Genomic DNA, 21,324 nt, shown 5'->3' with positions numbered 1-21,324 from the left:
GAACTACCAAGACTGACGGCTCAACAACCCTATGGAACCTTCCTCCGGTTTCTGGCCACTACCCCTGTGGGTCATGTAGTGTCTGCCCTCAGACTGAGAAAACCACTACAGTTGACATAGGGACTGGGAGGACATGGTTGCTCAAGAAGCATACCAACTGTAACACCGACAACGCTATCTATATGATAACGTGTCCCTGTTCCCTTAGATATGTTGGCTATACCACCCGTAAGATTAAATTAAGAATAGGGGAGCACAAAAGCACCATTAGGTGTCGCAAACAGTCTACCAAACTAACCAACCACTTTCTGGAGCGAGGACATAATGCTGATGAAATGAAATGGGTCATTCTAGAACGGCCATTCATTCCGTCTCACATTAGTGACGTGGCCAAATTTCTTTTCAAGAAGGAGCAGAAATGGATTTTTCTTTTGAAAAGTCATATGCAAGGTTTGAATGATGACATACCGTGGACATCGCTGTAATCCAACCAGTCCACAGATTGTGTCATCTGCCTTCTACTCTGACTTACCCTGTCACCATATTTTTAGGTCATTAAGATTCCATCCCTGACCATATTTAGTGAATGAGCGCTTTTATCAGTATTCCACACATGTAACTGTCTATTGTTAAATAATATGTATAGTTCGAGTTTCTAGACTTTCAGTCAATAGGAGTATAATCATTCACTATGGCTTTATTTACATAAACACTTACATTTTAATAGACTAGTAGTAGGGATTAAAAATGAACACATCCCCTTAGATCCATCATGAATTATGGTGCGTTAGATATGGTTGTCTTTTTGCCAATAATAATGCTCCCTTTTAAATTGTGTTGATTCACATCGGCAGCACAACCGCCACTTGATGTGTTTCAATCCCGGCGCATGCGCATTACAATCTGGCGCATGCGCGGCTCGACACACATGGCTCAGAGCCCGCGCATGCGCGTTGCGGCCGCAGTGCCGTGCGCATGTGTGCTCTTACTTCAAGACTCGCGCGTCGCGCTACAGGATGTCTAGCGCATGCGCTCTAGAGCGCGGACATCCCGGTAACTAGGCGGACGCGCTAGCAAATAGTAACAGCTGCTACTAGTAGACCAATCAGACAGGGTATAAATATACATGCGCCCTGCACGTCGGTACCTCCGTTCCTTCTCGGACGCCAGCATCGAGGTACCGACGGACAGGTAGGGTACTAAATATCCAATTTGTGGTCTTTAGAGGGCGAGTTATCTTAGTACCAGCACGAGAGCCCCATAATGGCTCAATCGACCATAAGTCTTTTAACACTTGCCCTAGACTTGGTGACTGATAGTGTCAGTGCCTATTCTAGTGAATTTTTAGCGTTGAACATAGTCCTCCCAGGGGTGGCCTTGCCCTCCAACTTTTGTGAATTAATCCTGTGCAGAGTCTTTTAGTCATTTTTCTTGTATTTGGTTGAGTCTTTTTTCTGCTAAAAGCTAGGTATTGTTAAGACTAATCTTGGAAATGGTAGCTATTGTGGCTTTTAGTCCCTTTTGCTATTTTTCAAAGGCACTTTCCTGTCCATTTCCCTCCTTAACTAGAGCGGGCCTCCCTTTTTCCCGAGTTGGTTCCGGGTGAGGTGAGGCGTACTCCCACATAATGCTGGGTAAGTTACTACATACATTTACATGTTGGTGATTTTTATACACTGATTGCAACGTAGCTGTATAAATTAGCGGGGAGAGATTATCTCCATCGCCCTGTTGTGTGTGCCTAGCATCTTGTGCTTGTTCTCCTGAAATCTGTTGTGCACTACATGGTTTCTGATTCACGCTTATGTCTCTTCTTTAGGAGATACATAAAGTTCTGGACTTCCTACAGTATTCATCTGGGCTCAGAGGAACTGGTAGGACCTATCCAATGTACATCAGCGTGCATCACTATATTCTTTAATTTCTTTTGCAGTCGCAGTTTCTTTAATGGTCCTGAAGAAAGCTAAGACCAATAGTCAGAATAGCTGAAACATGTCGACCTTCACTCACTTTGCCCACATATAGTTATTATTTCAAACTATCCTGGCAATATTTTTAATCTTGACCCAGGTGCCTTACTGATTAAAATTAATTTTGGCCCTTGGAGTTAATTTTATCTTCACGTTCTTCACTTTTGTTTTTTGCACTGCACCCCATTAGCATCACCAGTGAAGCCCAGTGGTTTGTATTTACACCATGGTAATCCATCTCTGCACCATGACTAGGTGCACTGCTTGAGATTGGGATTGGTGACATCTCCCACATGACGACATTCCACCACATGGGTGGGCTGATGGGAATTTTCCTAACAGACCCGGGCTATCACTTCTAGTGCTACTAATGGTTTTGGGGCACTAGCTCAGTTGCGGCACACTTACAGGTTTCTGACCAGGCCATTCTTTGTTTGTTGACGGTTTCTCTCAGGGCATGAGTGGTTCTTGGTCATTAAATATAGCCCTACATTGACCCTCCTTACACTTATTCTCTGAAGGATTGAGACTCCCAAAACGGTGGGCTTTCAAAAAGCAGTACTTAAATGATGAAGACTGGGTAAGGTCCATGGAGTTAGAGATTAGACAATTTTTGAATCAGAACACTATGTCTGCTGCACCACATATAGTTTGGGATTCACTTAAAGCATTTGTGCGGGGGCTATTAATAGGCAAAGATGCAGCCATGTCCAAGAAAGCTAGGCTGGAAAAGTTACAGCATGAAGATAAGATCCATGCCCTAAACGAGATATTTTTGAAAGATCCTACTGTTTCTAATAAAAAACGTCTTGATCAGGCCAAACGTGAGTTCTGCTCTGCCTATAACATCCAAAGTGAGATCTTTTTTCAACGCTTTCAACAGAAGGTTTATGAGGAAAGTAATTTCACTGGTAGGCTATTGGCGTGGCAGGCCAAAGAGCAGGCCGCAGCAAATCAAATTAAAGCATTAAAATGCCCCCTGACAGCAGCTCCCACAGAAGACCCAGGGATAATAGGGGACATTATGATGGCCCACTACAACTCTATCTATGGTGAATCACAAAGGGTTGATGGCCAACTGCTTGCTAAATTCCTTCAAGAAAATCCATCCTCAACCCTGTCTGAAATAGATAATCAATCTATGGCGAGCCCTTTCTCTTTGTCAGAACTGGAGGAAGTCTTAAAAAGTTTGGGGAATGGCAAGGCCTGTGGTCCAGATGGACTACCGGCAGAATTTTTTAAGGTCTTTTTTGAGCACTTTCAGATTTTTTCCTATTCCTGATTAATTCTTTATCATAAGGAGGGCCAGTTCCGGAATCTTTTAGGCAGGGGATCATTGTAAGTTTCCCAAAGAAAGGTTACGATAAGATGGATCCTAGCTCTTATCGTCCGATCACGGTGCTGAACTCGGACTACAAAATCGTTACAAAACTTTTATCTTGTAGATTCAATACATTTGCAGCACAGTTGATCCACCCTGACCGGAATGTAGGGTTTCTAGCTGGTAGACAATTGTCTACTAACACTCACTTTCTCGCAGAAGCCCTGGATTACTTTGAGGGTCATAAGATTCTGTCTCTCATCTTATTATTAGATGCAGAAAGGCCTTTGACTTTGTGGTCTGGGAGACATTATTTTTAATTTTACACTCTTTTAATATCCCAAGGTCATTGATACTTTTAATTCGGACCCTATATGAGAACGCGATGGCCAATATAATCATCAATTCGGAAGTGGTAGGATCTATTAAAATTAAGTGAGGCACGAGGCAAGGTTGCCCTTTATCATCAGTGCTATTCGCGTTCTTTATTGAACCCTTAGCAACAGCTATTCGTAACTGTGTTGATATTTGTCCTCCAATTACAGCAATGCCCAAAATAAAGCTGTATGCTGCTGACATCATGCTCTTAATTAAGCCCACAGTTGAGGTGCAATCCAAGGTCTTCAAGTTGTTTGAGGACTTTAAAGCTTTAGGGGGATACCGCATTAATAAGGGCAAGACGGAAGTTATTCAGTGTGGGAGTGACGCTATAAATCTACACCCTGATATCCGGGGCTCTGTTAACTCGAATCCAAAGAGATATTTGGGAATATTTTTCTCAAATCTAATTGATGAACTATATAAATTGAACTTTGATCCCTTAATAAAGAAAGTTAAAGGGCTGTTCTCCCGATGGAATTTGCTTCCTTTGTCTATTATGGGACAAGTGGCTCTGATTAAGATGTCCGTTTTACCGCTATTTAATTTTTTGTTTGCCTCAATTCCGTGCACTTTATCAAATTCCTTCTTTTCTCAGTTTGAGTCAATGTTTACAGCCTTTATATGGGCAAAGAAAGTCCCACGCCTTGCACTTAGCACTTTATATGAAGACTTGGATCAGGGTGGTTTAGCACTTCCCAATCTTAAAAGCTACTGTGATGCGTATTTGGCACAATATTTATTGAGGTTTAAGCCCGCACCACAAGCACATTGTTTTACCAACTTTTTTATCAATCTTATGTGTCAGGACACCCAAATTCATTCTCCCCTGTTAATGTTCAGATCTCCAAAGCTGGTCCGCTACAAGAGCTTGCAGTGGCTTTTTAAAAGAAGGCAGGCATTCTTTAAAAAATATTCCATACCTACAATCAACTGCTTCCTTGTTAGAAGAAATTCTCCCCTTCATAGGTGTTAGACAACCTAGATATCTGGCTGTAAAATGGGCGGAAGCAGGGTTTGTTAAAATCTCTGACTTTATACGGGATGGTAACTGGGTGTCTATGCGCCAATCATTGACCAATGAATTTATCTTAATGAATTCCTATGGCACTTTATTTAAATATCTTGCCGAAACTAGCGCTATTTCCTTTTTGGCTCAGAATCGGTTGGTGGAGGATCTTTTAGTTAAGGTATCAGACAAGAAGCTTGGTGCCTGGAACAAATATTTGACCTCGGTAAGGGGGATGGATGTTGAATCTAAAGCTTTAAGGAAGTGGTCAGAACAGGAAAACTGTGAAATCTCCCCCTATATTTGGGCCAGTATTAACAGGTTGAATTTCAGCTCCTTAAGAGGGGCAAATTGGCGCAGGATGCTATTTTTTAGTAAATGGCTGCTGTATCGAACCCCAGCAGCCCTGGCAAAATGTACCCCAATCAGTCTTCCCAATGTTTCCGATGCTTGAACTTTCCTGCTGCCAATTGGTCACATATTATGCTCCGCTGTCCAAAGATTAATGTGTACTGGGCAGAGGTATTTGTGTATCTCGAAAAAGAATGCAATTTACAGTTGGAAGTAAATGACAGGTTAATTCTTTTGGCTTTGACCCGGATCTCCATTTTGCAGATTCAGTGACTAGATTTCTGTACATAGCTATGGCGATTGCTTGAACTTTCCTGCTGCCAATTGGTCACATATTATGCTCCGCTGTCCAAAGATTAATGTGTACTGGGTAGAGGTATTTGTGTATCTCGAAAAAGAATGCAATTTACAGTTGGAAGTAAATGACAGGTTAATTCTTTTTGGCTTTGACCCGAATCTCCATTTTGCAGATTCAGTGACTAGATTTCTGTACATAGCTATGGCGGTTGCAAGATCACTGGTCCTTCAAAATTGGCGCTCAGACTTAATTCTGTCAACCTTGGGCATAAGATGAGAAGGGTAAAGAAAAGTGAATATACCTTCGCAGCAAGAAATGGCGGACTTAATAGATTTAATAAAACATGGGGTTCGAGATTCGATTAAAACAGAGGGTGAGGATGTAGTGGCCAGTTTGTTTAGTGGAGGGTGGGAATGAGATTTAAGACCTCGTCAATTGTCTATTTATCTATTTACTGTGTGAATGTTTACAGGGGCTTTTTCTACGGGATTTTTGTACTTTTATACCTGATCAACTCTCTTTTATGAAATGTATAACAAGATCGTGACCTGGGATAGCGACTTATGGTGATTCTTTTGGTTCAAATAGATTTGTTTTTGCTGTTCGGCTCTTTGCTATGATATAATGCTGGTTTCTGCAAATGTTTACTGAAACAACACTAATGAGTAGGAGGCAGGATCTTCTCTCGAGAGGAATGTGAGGAGTCTGTGAGCTGCAGATCAAAGATACACAGACAAGCTGCAGAATTCACTGTTTCTGGAAATAACACTTCTGTTTGTCAATATTCAATTTACTACAAGATGCAGGAAAGTGTGCCGATGGACATCACTAAATAAAATGGTTCTGGGCCCTAATAGAATCCAGTAGAAGAGGAGTTGAAGGGCTGTAGAGAGGTAGAGGGGTAGTAGAGGGGTAGTAGAGGAGTAATAGAGGAGTAATAGAGGGGTAGAGGTAGAAGAAAGGGAAGAGGTGTAGAGGGTTAGAAGAGGGTTAGAGTGGTTGTAGAGGGGTAGAAGAGGGGTAAATGTATAGAAGAGGGGTAGAAGAGAGGTAGAGGGGCAGAAGAGAGGTAGTGTAGAGGGGTAGAAGAGAGGTAGAGGTGTATAAGAGAGGTAGAGGGGTAGAAGAGAGGTAGAGTAGAGGTAGAGGGGTAGAAGAGAGGTAGTGTGGTAAAAGAGAAGTAGAGGGGTAAAAGAGGGGTAGGGGTAGTGGAGTGGTAGAGGGGTAGAAGAGGGATGGTAGAGAGGTAGAAGGGTAGTAGAGGATTAGAAGGTTAGAAGAGGGGTAGTAGAAGGGAAGAGGGGTGGTAGAGGGGTAGAAAAGAGGTAGAGTGGTAGAAGAGTAGAAGAGATGTTGAGGGATAGAAGAGCGCTAGAGGGATAGAAGAAAGGTAGAGGGGTAGAAGAGAGGTAGAGGGATATAAGAGAGGTAGAGGGATAGAAGAGAGGTAGAGTGGTAGAAGAGAGGTAGAATAGAGGAAGAGTGGTAGAAGAGGTAGAGGGGCAACTAGAGGGGGTAGGTTACAGGGGTAGTAGGTTTGAGGGGGTAGTAGAGGGGTAGAGGTGTAGAGGTGTAGGGGATAGAAGGGGGTAGAGAGGTAGAAGAGAGGTAAGAGGGGTAGAAGAGAGGGAGAGGCATAGAAGAGAGGTAGACGGGTAGAAGAGAGGTAGAGGGGTAGAAGAGAGGTAGTGTGGTAGAAGAGGGGAAGAAGAGAAGTAGAGGGGTAGAAGAGAAGTAGAGGGGTAAAAGAGGGGTAGTAGAGGCGTATAAGAGGGGTGCAGGGGTAGAAGAGTGGTACAGGGGTAGAAAAGGGGTAGAGCGGTAGAAGAGAGGTAGTACAAGGGTAGGCGAGCAGTGGTAGAGGGGTAATAGAGGGGTTGATGTATAGTAGAGGGGCATAAGAGGGGTAGAGGGATAGAAGAGGGGTAGTAGAGGGTAGAGGGGTAGAAGAGAGGTAGAGGGGTATCAGAGGGGTAGTAGAGGGTTGTAGAGCAGTAGTAGAGGGTTTGCAGGGTAGTAGAGGGGAAGTGGGAGGTAGTAGAGGGGTAGAGGTGTAGTAGAGTGGTAGCGATGGGGTAGATGGGTAGAAAAGGAGAAGAGGGGTAGTAGAGCGGTAGAGTGGTAGGAGAGCGGTGGTAGAGGGGTTGAGGTATAGTAGAGGGGTATAAGAGGGGTAGAGGTGTAGGAGAGGGGTAGAAGAAGGGTAGAGGGTTAGAAGAGAGGTAGAGGGGTAGAAGAGGGGTAGAGGGTTAGAAAAAAGATAGAGTAGAGGTATATAGGTTGAAGAGAGGTAGAGGGGTAGAAGAGAGGTAGAGGGTTAGAAGAGAGGTAGAGTAGAGATTGAGGGGTAGAAGAGAGGTAGTGTAGAGGTAGAAGAGGGGTAGTAGAGTGGTAGAGGAGGGGTAGAAGAGTAGAAAAGGGGTAGAGGGTTATTATAGGGTTAGAGGGGTAGAGCTGTAGAAGAGGGGTAGAGGGGTCGAAGGGGGTAGAAGGGTAGTAGAGGAGAGGGGTATAAAAGGGTAGCAGTGTAGAGGGGTATAAGAGGGATAGAGGTGTAGAGGGGTAGAAGGGTAGAAGAGAGGTCGAGGGATAGAAGAGAGGTAGAGTAGAGGTAGAGGGGTAGAAGAGAGGTAGAGGGGTAGAAGAGAGGTAGAGTAAATGTAGAGGGGTAGAAGAGAGGTAGAGTAGAGGCAGAGGGGTAGAAGAGAGGTAGAGGGAAGGTAAAGGGGTAATAGAGGGGTAGTAGGGTAGAGGGGTCGTAGAGGGGTACACGTGGTGTAGAGGGGTTGAAGAGGTATATTAGAGGGGTAGAGGGGTAGTAGAGGTGTAGAGGGGTGGAAGAGAGGTAGAGTAGAGGTAGAGGGGTAGAAGAGAGGTAGAGGGGAGCTAGAGGGGTAGTAGGTTAGAGGGGTAGTAGGGTAGAGGGGTAGTAGAGGGGTACAAGTGGTGTAGAGGGGTTGAAGAGGTATATTAGAGGGGTAGAGGGGTAGTAGAGGTGTAGAGGGGTAGAAGAGGGTTAGAGGGGTAGAACAGGGTTAGAGGGGTAGAAGAGAGGTAGAGTAGAGGTAGAAGGGTAGAGGAAAGGTAGAGGAGTAGAGGAGAGGTAGAGGGCTAGAAGAGAGTTCGAGCGATAGAAGAGTAGAAGAGAGGTAGAGGGGTAGAGGAGAGGGATAGAAGAGAGGTAGAGGGATAGAAGAGAGGTAGAGGGGTAGACGAGAGGTAGAGTAGAGGTAGAGGGGTAGAAGAGAGACAGAGGGGTAGAGGAGAGGTAGCGGGATAGAAGAGAGGTAGAGGAATGAAGAGAGGTAGAGCGGTAGAAGAGAAGTAGAGGGGTAGAAGAGAGGTAGAGGGGTAGAAGAGAGGTAGAGTAGAGGTAGGGAGGTAGAGTAGAGGTAGAGGGGTAGAAGAGAGGTAGGGATATATAGGCAAATGAAAAGGAAGCTATCAACTTCAGGAATGTGAAAGAAAGCTCTCGTATTCTGAAAGCTGATGACCCTTGAGGAGAGAGGAAAGCCAGATTGCTCCTCTGCTCTTGAGCGGGCGCCCGAACGCGTAACTGCAAGCTCTAGGCCACAGTGGTAGAATTTTCTGAAGCCCACTTACTTACTTTAAGTCTCGCCAGTGCAGGGCATGTGCTGGCTCAGGTGAGACCTAAAAAGGTCGCTTTCTGACCGAAGCACTACCTTTTTGCCAAATTTGGGGTAATTCCGTTCAGTAGTTTCGGCTGTAGCCTTGCACAAATTTTCCTATGGGAAATTGATTTTTTACTCTTATTTTTTGATTTTCTCAAAAACTACTGAACGGATTTACACCATTTTAAAAAAGGTCGCGTTCTGAACCAAGCTCTACCTTTTTTTCCAAATTTCGGGTAATTCTGTACAGCAGTTCGGGCTGTAGCTTGTCGCAAAATTTCCTATGGAGAAAACGCTTTTGCTTACGCTTTTCCGCCTCTCCTGCTAATTCCATTTATAGTTCGGAAGCTCAGACAAATGTCCCTCACTGATCTTAATAGCCCCCACATGTTCTTGTCAACCTTGGTACTCTCATCCTTAGAACTCTGAGTGGTTCCACATCAAAAGCTACATATCACATCTTGTCTCCTCACTCTAAGCCATGGAGAAATCAGGCATCCAATTCCCAGTGAAATCAACCTAGCGATTTGGCTCCTGAAGTCATAGAGTTTGGTTATTTACAACTACAACCAGACTGTATGAATATTTTCAAGGAAGCCTGAAAGCCTACTACTAGAGCATGTTATGCAGCAAATGGAAACGTTTTGTTGCATATTGTAAAAACAACAATATCAATCATCTTGATGCGTTTGTGCAGAATATCATTTGATATCTGTTGCATTTACAGCAATGTGGATTCACTTACACATCCATTTGTTCACACCTGGGAGTCGTAGCTGCACACTTGCAAAATAGACAACACCTATCTCTCTTCAGAGTACCAGTGATTAAAGTCTTCATGGAAGGATTAAAAGGGTTATACCGCCAAGTATTCCCCCTGCACCTGAGTGGAACTTAGTTGATAAACTTCAGGCATTAACTATACAAGAGCCTTTCTTTCAACTTCACAAAGATTGAGTGGTTCTACGTACCAATCCTAAATTTCTCTTTAAAGTAGTTTCTGCTTAGTGGTAATTCATGTGCAATATCAAATTAAAATAACATGTCATTAGCATTTTCATTAATAATTTAACCATCGTAATTCTTGTATAGAATTTATGTGCTGCAATGATAATAGAGCAAAAGACACACAATTGATGGACGGAATGCAGAACAAATCAAAACATTCACCGCGAGTCAAGAGATCTAGGTTAAATCCATCATTATTTTGCTCACCATGCCACCCCAGTTTAGACCGGGCCATATGCAAATCAGTCTTGACCCTGTGCCTCATGGGAACAGTCCAGCCCGAACTGCAATGATAATAGAAGCAGATAAAAATAATTAGCAAAATAGGCACATTGAACAGAATAAATAGTTCCACCATCTTTCTAAAACAATGTACATATGCTAGCATATAAAAACGGTATATAGCGTTTTCCTACTATGCTTTCCCGTGTGCATGTGTCTGTTGGTCTCTGTGTTTCTGTCTCCCTTTCCCTGTAGGGAAAGTATGTAGCTCCCCGTTCTAGAAGAGTCGGTCAAGAGGGAGCACACTGCATTGAATAATTTCTTGGTATGCACTTTTTATTAGTATTACAGGAAATCACAATGATTGATTGTCTCTGTTCTATTCTTCTTTCCCACAGGGTCTTCCTCTTCAGTCCCTTAGGTGTGCCTCGGCCGCCGTCGTCCCTCGAACAGAAGGAAAAGACTCAGGTAAGTGTTTTTGCTTTATGGTTTAGTCAAGGGAAGATGTGAGGGATAAATAATAGCTATGAATAAATGTGAAGGGAGGGTGTAGAGATTGGAGCAACCAAAAGAAAAAGAGTAGCCGATGATTTCTGCTCTTGTCTTTGTGTCCGTCTCACTTATTTCCTTTTCCCTGGGTCCCTTTCACCCCTAAGCCTCCCTTCCCGTCCCTCTCTTACTCAGCCCCTTTTCAAAAACCCCGTAGACGCCCACGCACCTGGAAGAGCCACGTCCCCCCGGGGTCAAGGTGTGGTGACTCCGCGTCCTTCAGTGAGGTCTGGTCATCTGGTTTGGCTTCCCTCCTCCGCCAGGTTCGGGTGTTCTGCTTGCCGACAAGCTGTGACCTCCCCTGGGCTTCGGTTCTCTCTCTCGTAAGGCTGTTAGTCCTTCTCTGTCTTTCCGGTCTTCCCCCTCTGGTTTCTCCGCCTCGCGTTCCCATTCCGCGTGTAACTGTACCAACTACTGACCAACCTGACGCGCTCTCTGCCCCCGCCTTCTTCAAGTGTGTATCCTCTGATGTCAGGCGTCAGCTCCGGCTTAAAGGGGCAGCCTGCCGATTCCCCTCTCTCCACTTCTTGATGACAGCAAAGCGGACAACTGGTAAGAGGGGACTGTGAATATAGGAGGGGAGAAATATATGAAGGGATGGCATGGCACTCCTTATCCTCTATCCTATTGTCTACCACATGGGCTACCTGACACACCCCAACCCCAGATGCACCCAAAAATAGCTTATCCTAAAAACCCACCTCCCAAAAACAAGATACCAAGCAAAAGGAAAATCTTACGAGCTTCAGGTGATGTCTCTAGTGTCTGATTACTGGTGTTCGTTTAGGTTTACAGGAGTCCAGATGTTACATAGCAAACCTTGTCTATGCATGCCGTGTATTTTTCATTCATTATTGTAGTATTTATGAAATCCACTCATCGCGTGCCAGAAGGTAGATGTATTTGGCTACAGTTGTTTATATAGCGCCAGACTAGATCAGGTCTGTGTCTCCTGCTCCACAGCTTGTACCCATAAAAGTGCATCAATGTTTCCTTCCCTTGGAAGCAAATCTACTTGCATTCCAGTTTAAGCATATTTATTCTCATAGAATCACTTTCAAAATCCACTGTTCCGCAAGTAAATTTAAATTCAGTCTGCCCAATTCATTTTGGGGGCTCTCCCTTCATCTGGGTATGCATGTGAGGAATCTATGTTGTATGTTGTGTGCGGAAAATAGTGACATATGAATTAACTTGCAATGCAATCTAATCCTACATATACATAAATTAATAGTTTACTACATGTCCTGGTAGAATTTAACCGCATGTCTCCGTTTGTGTTATACCAGGGTCTCCACCTTTTCGATAGTGAGAGCTACTTCTGATCGAGGAGAATCATCCTGATCTACTGCCTTTATCTCGTGGCTTAGCTAAGGGTAGATGAATGCCAAGCAACTTAATTGCTGCCCTAGAGCGCCCAGTCCTGCTGCAGTGAGCACATAGCATTTATAGCACTGGAAAGGTTTACCTGTAGGGCCCCTTTGTAGCACTGTTAGGTTTACCTGCGGGACCTCAAGCATTTATAGTACTGGTAGGAACGGTGTATCTGTGGGGTCCCCAGGGACGCATTATGTTAATTTTATTCTTATTAACGAATCACATCTGAGAGGTGAGTGTTTCACTGAGGGTTGTGGTCTCTTTGTCATGCAATACATGGGATGGCATTGTTCTCTAGGTGAGTGTGAAGACAGAAGACTTCTATTATCTGGTGAGTTGCCCTCCTGTTCATTGGCTCCTGTCCAGATCCTGGCCCTGCTTTAACAGTTTAAGATTAATGTTCAGTAGTGGCTGTCACAGTATAAGTACTGTGAGCAAGACCTGATGTAGAGTTTTCGCTGTCCTAGGAAAAATGTCTCAATGTAGGAAAGGGCCTGTTTTGGACATGGTTAGTGTTGGAACCAGCCTCGTGGCGTGGTCTCACTCCTCCCGCATGGCGGGCCCTGGACGACATCGCCCCCTGTCCTTCGGGCTGAAGATACCCCCTCCAACCTTCACGAGAGCCGCCACTCCTGGCGACCCCGGCTCTTCCCCCAGCAGAACATGGCGACCCCTACTCGCCCCATGCTGCTGGTTCGATCCCTATCCCGGGCCACCCTCTCAGGCCCGACTCCATCTTGGGCCTTCCCCGTCATGGCCCCGTGGCCTCGGCCGACCTCGGCCGCGGCCCCAACAAAGCCCCGACATCGAGGCACCAAGATCCAACCAGGTGGTAAAACGGCCACTTGACGGATCTAGGAGGAGGGGAGTTTCGATGGCCCTCCAGCCGTCCCTGGACGCCTGGTTTCGATCGCCCTCCGGCCTCCCTGGGCGCTGGCTCCACCCTCCTGCTGGGGGTCTGGACACTCTCATTCCGGCCCCTCTGACCCCCAGGTGCGAGAGTCCGGACATCAAAGGACTCCAGACCTACATCTGGGGCAGCCCTGGAATGGGTCAGTAGTTGTATCCTGGAGTCGAGAGACCCGAGACGAATTCACCTACTTCGAACCCTGAAACCCTCTTGGAGCCCTACTGGTGCTGCCGCGGCCCAACTTCGCTGAAACCATCCTTGGAGCCCTGCTGGTGCTGCCGCGGCCCAACCTCACTGAAACCATCCTTGGAGCCCTGCTCGCGCTGCCGCGGCCCAACCTCGCTGAAACTATCCTTGGAGCCCTGCTGGCGCTGCCGCGGCCCAACCTAGCTGAAACCATCTTTGGAGCCCTGCTGGCGTGGCCGCGGCCCGACCTCACTGAAACCATCTTTGGAGCCCTGCTGGCGCTGCCACGGCCCAACCTCGCTGAAACCATCTTCGGAGCCCTGCTGGCGCTGCCGCGGCCCAACCTCGCTGAAACCATCTTCGGAGCCCTGCTGGCGCTGCCGCGGCCCGACCCTGAGGAACCCCCCAGCTCGAGGATTGAGAGCTGAGCGTAGGGTATCCCTGTACCAGGCTGGAACCAAGACTGTCCCGCTACCCCCTTCCCGCAGTTACTAAAGACCTTAAGGATCCCTCGATCCATTTGTACTGTATTGCTGAGATAACCTGCCTTGATTGCTGATAAAGACGTTAAGACCTATCCTTGTGTGGTGTCCATTTGTAGTGGTGTGAGTGCTCGCCTGTACGATCCTTGGAGAGGAACCTCGCCAGGAGGCCTCTCGACCGCGCTCGGCCAGTTCTAGAGGGAGAGGTGGGTCTCGGGGTGGTCGGCCAGACAGCCTCTGCCTCCCCCCTAAGATCGCCTTTCTAACATTGGTTGCAGGCGGTGCGATCCAAGCCAACGCAGATCGTACAGAGAGTGACTCGCGCACTACTGACAGAGAAACACTACGACCATGACTACCAAGGAAACCAGACCGACCGCCGAGTTCCAGATGGAACGGTTGGAAGACTACAACCACAAAGAATTGAAACAATTCTGCAAGGACCTGGGCATCGCTACCACTGGGTTAAACACCAAGGACGATTTCAAGCAGGCCCTGCAAACATGGGTAAACACAGGAGCGATGCCACCTCATAACGAAGATATCACGATCCCAGATATGCACCCGGAAGCCATCACAACTCCAGCGGAGGAAAGAAATACCAACCTAAACACAGGCCTCTCCCACGAAGACGCCCGAGAGCGAGAAAAGAGCCGGCTCCAGGAATTGGAGCTGGCCCGACTCCGTCTGGATGGAGAACTACAGCTGGCCGAGAAAAAGATAGCCCTTGAGCAATTACGGCTGCAAGGGGACCTAGAGGAGAAACGAAGGCAGAGGGACTTAGAGGAGAAGAGGCTCGCGTATGAGCACGAGCGTGGTTTAAAAGAACTTGAGATCAAGGCCAAAAACGGGGAGGCCAGTGCCTCCGGGAACCGGGGCCCACCTCCTCCTGCAGACACCAAGGTCCACATCCCCAAGGACGTCGTCAGAGAGTACTATAAAAACGACAACATCCAACAATAGTTTAAGGCCTACGAGGTAGCAATGACCTCGCACCGGGTGCCGTAAAAAGACTGGGGTGCCGGGTTGTGGGGGAGGTTCGTCAACGAGGGGAGAGACGCCCTGCTACAGCTCCCCGAAGCCGAGATGACCTCTTACGAACACATGAAAGCCGCCCTCCTTACTCGCTATGGACTCACCCCGGAGATGTACCGGCAGCGATTCCGAGACTGTAAGAGAATCCCCGGTACTACCTGGGTGGAGTATGTGAACTTCTATAGTAGAGCCTTAGAGGGGTGGATCAAAGGCAGCCAAGTCACCACCTACGAGCAGCTGTTCAACCTCATTGTATGGGAGCACCTCTCCAACAACTGTTTTGTCGAACTCAGGCAACATCTCCTCGACAGCAAACTGACCGAGCCACGTAAACTCTCCATCGAAGCCGATCGATGGGAGAGCACCCGGGTCCCCCGGGACTCGATGGGAGACCAAGGCCGAGCTCACCAGAGGTCCCACCATCAGCGAGGCGGCGGAGGAGGCCAGAGCTGGAACAGGGACGCCCCCGCGGTGCCTCCCCCGACCAACACTTCGCCCTCCCTGGCCAGAAGAGGGGCCCCCCCAGCACGGCCGGGGCCCCGCTCGAACGTCATCTGCCACAAATGCCAGCGACCCGGTCATTATGCCAATGACCCCAACTGCCCAATGAACCAGCGATCCAGCACCACCGGTCCTCCAAACCGCCAGATCGCGGCCGCCTCCCTGGGAGAGGCAAGGGGCGAAGAAGAGAACTATGACAAAGACCAGACCGAGTGGGAGCCCGCCGCCATGTCCCTGGTATGTCTGGGCGAAAGAGACATGGTCCCCCGGGTCCCGATCCCGGCCAACACTCAGAAGTACAGCCAGTGGGTCACCATTAATGGACACCGGGCCGAAGCCCTCCGCGACACGGGAGCCAGCGTGACGGCCGTCCGTTGCCACCTGGTGACCTCGGACCAAATCTTACCCAATGTACTGTGCCCAGTACGGTCGTGGACTATTCCGAGAGCCTGTGCCAGATGGCCCGCATCCCCTTTGAGTGGGGGGGAGTGTCGGGCATGCTGAAAGTGACCGTCCGGGACGGTGGCCTCGTAGACTGCCTCCTCGGGAACGACCTGGAGAGTTCCCCTTGGGCTGACGTCGAGCGGAGAGAGCATCTGGGGATGCTAGGCCTCCCTGAATAGGTCTGCGCGACAACCCGATCCATGGCCGCCCGAGCCGCCAAACTAACGGAAGAACCAGAGTGGCCCGAGCCTCCACCGCCCGTCGTCTCCGAAGACACCGACCCTGATCCATGTCCACTGGGGCCCAGCCGTGAAGAAATTGCCCCGCTCAGCGACCTCCCGGAACTGGCCCAATGGCGCCAAGAAGGTGGCCCCACACAAGAGCAGTTCCGACAAGAACAGAAAACGTGTCCCTCCCTCGAGGGGATCCGACAGCGAGCCGCCGCTCAAAGCACCGGAGACCCCTCGGGGTCCCACTGGGTCTATTGGGACAACGATCTCCTCTACAGTGAGCAGAAGATTGCCGAGCTGGGGGCCAGCCGGGTACTGGTGGTCCCCATCCGGTTCAGAGATTTCCTCTTGAATCTGGCACACGATGTGCCCCTCGCGGGGCACCTGGGGCAGGACATGACGTACAGCCGCCTGGTGACCCATTTCTACTGGCCCAAGATGAGGAATGATGTAAGCAATCACTGCCGGACTTGCCCCACCTGCCAGGCCAGCGGGAAGAGCGGCGGAAAGCTCAAGGTCCCCCTGAAACCATTTCCAGTCATCAACACTCCATTCGAGCGGGTGGGGATCGACATCGTGGGACCCCTGGAATCCCGAACATCTCAAGGTCACCGTTTCATCCTCGTCCTGGTGGACCATGCCACCCGTTATCCCGAAGCCATCCCTCTCCGGACCGTGACGGCTCTCGTGGTGGGCCGGGCGCTGATGGGGATCTTCTCCCGGGTGGGCTTCCCCCGAGAAGTCGTCAGTGACCGGGGTACGAACTTCATTTCCCGCTACATGAAGTCCCTGTGGCAACAATGCGGAGTCACGTACAAATTTACGACCCCCTACCACCCCCAAGGGAAATGACTGGTGGAACGCTTCAATCGAACCCTCAAGGGGATGATCATGGGCCTGGAAGAGCCCTTACGACGCCAATGGGACGTGTTGCTGCCCTGCCTCCTCTTCGCCTATCGGGAAGCCCCTCAGATGTCCCTGGGGTTCAGCCCCTTCGAACTATTGTACAGGCACCCCGTCCGGGGTCCCCTAAGCCTGGTCAAAGAAGGCTGGGAGGTGACCGCCCAAGATGCTCCCCCCGACGTATACCGGTACCTCCTGACCCTCCGAAACCAGACTCGGCGGTTCCGGGAACTTGCCAAAAACAACCTTGAGGCCAGCCAAGAAGACATTAAACGCTGGTATGATCAAAACGCCTCTTCCATTGAGTTCGAGCCGGGCCAACAGGTATGGGTCATGTCCCCGGTCAAACCCTGTGCCCTCCAGGACAAGTGGACTGGGCCCTTCAAAGTGGTGGAGCGCAAGAGCCCCGTCACATACCTGGTGGACATGGAGTCCCCCAGGAACCCCCTCCGGGTCCTCCACGCCAGCAGGCTCAAACCTCACTGTGTCCGATCGGAACTTAGCCTCCTGATGGCTACAGGCAGTGGGGCCGAAGACGACTCGGAGCCCCTACCGGACCTCCTGAACGCCTCCGAGAAAGACGGCTCCGTGGAGGGAGTCAACCTCTCCTCCGCCCTGACCCCAGAACAACGCCGAGACTGCCAAGAGCTGTTGGGACAATTTGCAGACTTGTTTTCTCCCACCCCCAGAGTCACCCCGCGGTGCGTCCACGATGTCGACACCGGGGACAGCCCGCCTGTGCGGCACCGGGCCTACCGAGTTCCCGATTGAGTTCGGACCTGCATTCAATCAGAAGTGTCCAAGATGCTGGCTCTGTGGGTGGTCGAACCCAGGGTTGTGGTCTCTTTGTCATGCAATACATGGGATGGCATTGTTCTCTAGGTGAGTGTGAAGACAGAAGACTTCTATTATCTGGTGAGTTGCCCTCCTGTTCATTGGCTCCTGTCCAGATCCTGGCCCTGCTTTAACAGTTTAAGATTAATGTTCAGTAGTGGCAGTCACAGTAAACGGACTGTGAGCAAGACCTGATGTAGAGTTTTCGCTGTCCTAGGAAAAATGTCTCAATGTAGGAAAGGGTCTGTTTTGGACATGGTTAGCCTTCTCTTTTTACCCGGAAAATGATATAGTATTTACTGTAAGTGCACAGGGTCTCTGCCATCCAGGTCCCCTGAGCCCGATCTCCATCCCTAAAGTGTACCTGTCGTTTCCACGATTGGCTCTGCATTAGCTCACTTATAAGTCCCTTGTAAAAGATACCTCTGGTACCAAGGGCCTTGTTGTTAAAGAGGGTCTCTAAAGGCTGCAGCACACATTATGCCACCCTAAGGGACCCCTCACCAAGCACATACATACTGCCTCTGTAGCAGTGTGTCTTGGTGCAGACAAAACTGAAGAGTCGACATGGCACTCATCCCTGTATGCGATGCCCATAGGGACTGTCTGAGATATCGGTAAGACACCCCTCTAGCAGGCCTTATAGTGCACGCTGCTTTAGGGATATCTCCTGTGAGGGCTTATCTGCCTGAGCCGATATGCCCCTGCAATATCCTCGTCTATTCCGGGATATTGCTAGTGACCAGGGAAGTTCTATAGTAAGTACATTGGCTTCACACTTGTCATTACGAGTTCCACAGCTCCATGAAGGTTTCATTGAAATATGGGATATTTGGTACTAAACATCTCAGCATAATAAACCTGTGCCGATTGCAGTGTCCAATTGATTAAAAATTGCACACAGAGTGCCCCTTAGAGGGGCCCCTAAGATCTACCAATCCTTAGTGTGATCATCGACTGTCCTAAGCCAGCCTGCTACCACCAGTCAGTGTTCTGGCCTCATGGGTAGAGTGCCTGTGCACGCTGAGGTCGAGAACAATGCCTTTCCTGGCTGGAGGTGTTCACTCCTCCCCTGGTCAGGAAGAGCAATCCGTGGCATGGATTTTTAAAGGGCTTGCCACCTTTGTAATGCGACCCTAGCCTCTCCTGTCAGAGAGAGTGTTAGAAGGGGCGATCTCAGGGGAGGACAGAATGTGTACCTGACCACCCTGCGACCCACCTCTCCTAGGAATACTGCTGAGCACTGGCGGGAGACCCTTCTGGGGAAGAGTCTCGTATCTAGGATCGCACGCGCTGAGCTAGCACCACTCGACAAAGGGACACCACACCGTAGGTTCTGAGGAACGTATTCTTTATCTTAGCAAGGTAACAGGATCTTTATGATCCGCAAGGTTCGTATTTACAAACAGAGCAAGGGCTCAGGAAGTCTCGGCAAGGATAGGGGTAGCGGGACAGTCTTAAGGTTCAGGGCCAATGCAGGAGCGTATCCGGCGCACAGCTCTCAATCCTCGAGCCAGGGGATACGATACGATCTTGGGTCCAGCCAGACCAGAATAGTCTCCGAGCTGCGACCAAGTCAGCAGGGCTCGAGTAAGGATATCAAAGTTCTTACGATCTTTGGGGAGCCGCGATCCAATCAGCAGGGCTCAGGTGTTCTCAAGGTTGCAAGGGGAGCCGCGACCACGCCTGCAGGGTTCAGATGTTTCAGGCAGAAGTCATTCTCTGCCAGGTGGGAGCAGCGACAATGTCAGCAGGGCTCACCAAGGTTCCAAGGTTCAGGTCGTTTTCTCTTCGATGTTTTGTCGAGCCGCGACCACGTCAGCAGGGCTCTCTTAGTTCCAGGATTCAATCTGCCGATAGTCTCAGAGCGCCCCTTGTTATAGGTCTGCTCCTCTTTGATGTCCGGAGTCCTCGCAGGCAGGGGTCTTAGCACCTGGGGGTCGTTTGTCGGGGTTTCCTGCCACACAGTACTTTGATCCTTTCAAGTTGGGTCTGGAGGAATCCCAGACACGCAGCAGGCGTGGAGCCAGCCCTCAGGGAGGCTGGAGGGGCGATCGAAACCCATCTCTCGAGGGGAGCTTGGAGGTGTGATAGAAACTGCCCCTCCCTCTCTTGCTCACGGGGAGCTCTCTACCCCCAGCCGGGCATGGCGCGTCTAGGGCCGAGGTCGGGGGCGGCCATCTTAGGAGCAGGGAAATGGTCACCGGAGGCCGTTGGGGCCGATGGGGTTTGGGTGCGTCCGGTACCGGGAAGATTGGGGGTGAGGACGGGGAAGCCCAGTGTTGTCTGGGGGGTGATGGAGGAAGTGGGCCGGGTAGGCCGGGATAATCAGGGGCCTGGTGTGGTGTACGGGTCAGGGTTGGGTCGCTACGGGTCAGGGAGGGCCACGCCACGTGGCAGGGTCTAATAGGGAGCAAGCGATCTTCCTGTCCTCACCCCCTTTTTGGCCGAGGACAGGTGGAAAACCTTAGATAGAATGTATGCCCCCCGTCCCCTCTGCCAACTCCACCCCTCAGGTGCTGGAGGCGAGGTGAAGTACACTTTGTAGTACCCACCATCTTGAATATGGTGGGACTTACTCAATCAGGGCTAGGTCTATGTCCCCTTCCCACAGGAGGTGGGCATGATAAGAGGGTGTAGACACCCCGGGAAAGTGGCCCATTGGCCACTCATTTTACTCCCTTGTAACACCCTTAAATCAAGATTTTAGGTGGCATCCTCAGACCCTGAATTTCAGTTCCTGGCGAGGCTCTGTAGAGAACTATAATAATGATAATAGGTCCATTTATAAAGCGCAATGGTTACACTTATGCCAGTGTGTCCCCGCGCTGCGGTAGAGTTAGCCAGTAATCAGATGCCCACTACTCTCACCCTACTATTTTTGGGGAAAGAGAAACGTTTTTAGTTTTTTCCTGAAGCATCTCTCCTGGGCCTCCATCCAGAGCTCCATCGGGAGAGCATTCCATTGCTTGGCCGCCAATAGGGGGAAGGACCGACCTGCCATCCTGGCTTTCTTAATGGCGGGTATGCACACCAACCCTACCGCACCTGACCTCAGCTGACGTGTGGGGACATAGGGGGTCAGGAGATCCGACAGATACTGAGGGGCCCTTCCCTGCAGGATCCGATGACAGACACAAAGTGCCTTGAAAGTGACTCTTTCTTTAATCGGGAGCCAGTATAACGCGGCCAGGGCTTCCCTAGCCGATGCTCTTCTCGGACGCCTCAAAGTAAGGTCGGGCTGCCACATTCTGCACTCCCTGCAGACGGAGCATACACTTGGTTGTCGCGCCTAGATAAAGGATGTTACCATAGTCCAGGCGCGACGTCACCAGGGCATGAACCAGAGTCTTCCTAGCCGCCACAGGGAGTAGGTCCAAGGTTTTACGCAGGACCTTCAGGATCCCAAAACAGGCGCCGGCCACCCGTCTGGTTTGATAGTCGAAGGAAAGACTCGGATCTAACCAAACTCCCAAGTTCTTTGCCTGCACACAGGGCGTAGGTGACCCCCTAAGTCCTGGGGACACCATGCCAATGACCACACAGTCGGGGCCTTACCCACCACAAGCACCTCTGTCTTGTTGCCATTCAACTTCAGGGTTCTTAGCCATCCATGCAGCCAATTCTGGCATGCATGCCATGAAGTTGGAGGCAGCCAACTCCGGTGCCTGGGTCAGGGAGACC

The 21,324-nt window shown here is 49.5% G+C and overlaps 1 protein-coding gene across 2 annotated transcripts in view; it reads left to right on the top strand.

Moving 5' to 3' along the window:
* LOC147737619 (uncharacterized) overlaps nt 1-21,324 on the top strand; it is a 96,810-nt gene that overhangs the window by 18,283 nt on the left and 57,203 nt on the right. For both annotated transcript variants that reach the window (XM_086937674.1, XM_086937598.1), the window contains exon 3: nt 10,588-10,657. The gene's annotated coding sequence lies outside the window, so the exon portion shown is untranslated. The remainder of the gene's footprint in view (nt 1-10,587; nt 10,658-21,324) is intronic.

Source organism: Lissotriton vulgaris, chromosome 1_1 (genome assembly GCF_964263255.1).
Source record: "Lissotriton vulgaris chromosome 1_1, aLisVul1.2, whole genome shotgun sequence".
Taxonomy (NCBI): domain Eukaryota; kingdom Metazoa; phylum Chordata; class Amphibia; order Caudata; family Salamandridae; genus Lissotriton; species Lissotriton vulgaris.
The sequence above is the reverse complement of the archived record's forward strand: the minus strand, read 5'-3'. Positions and strand labels throughout refer to the sequence as shown.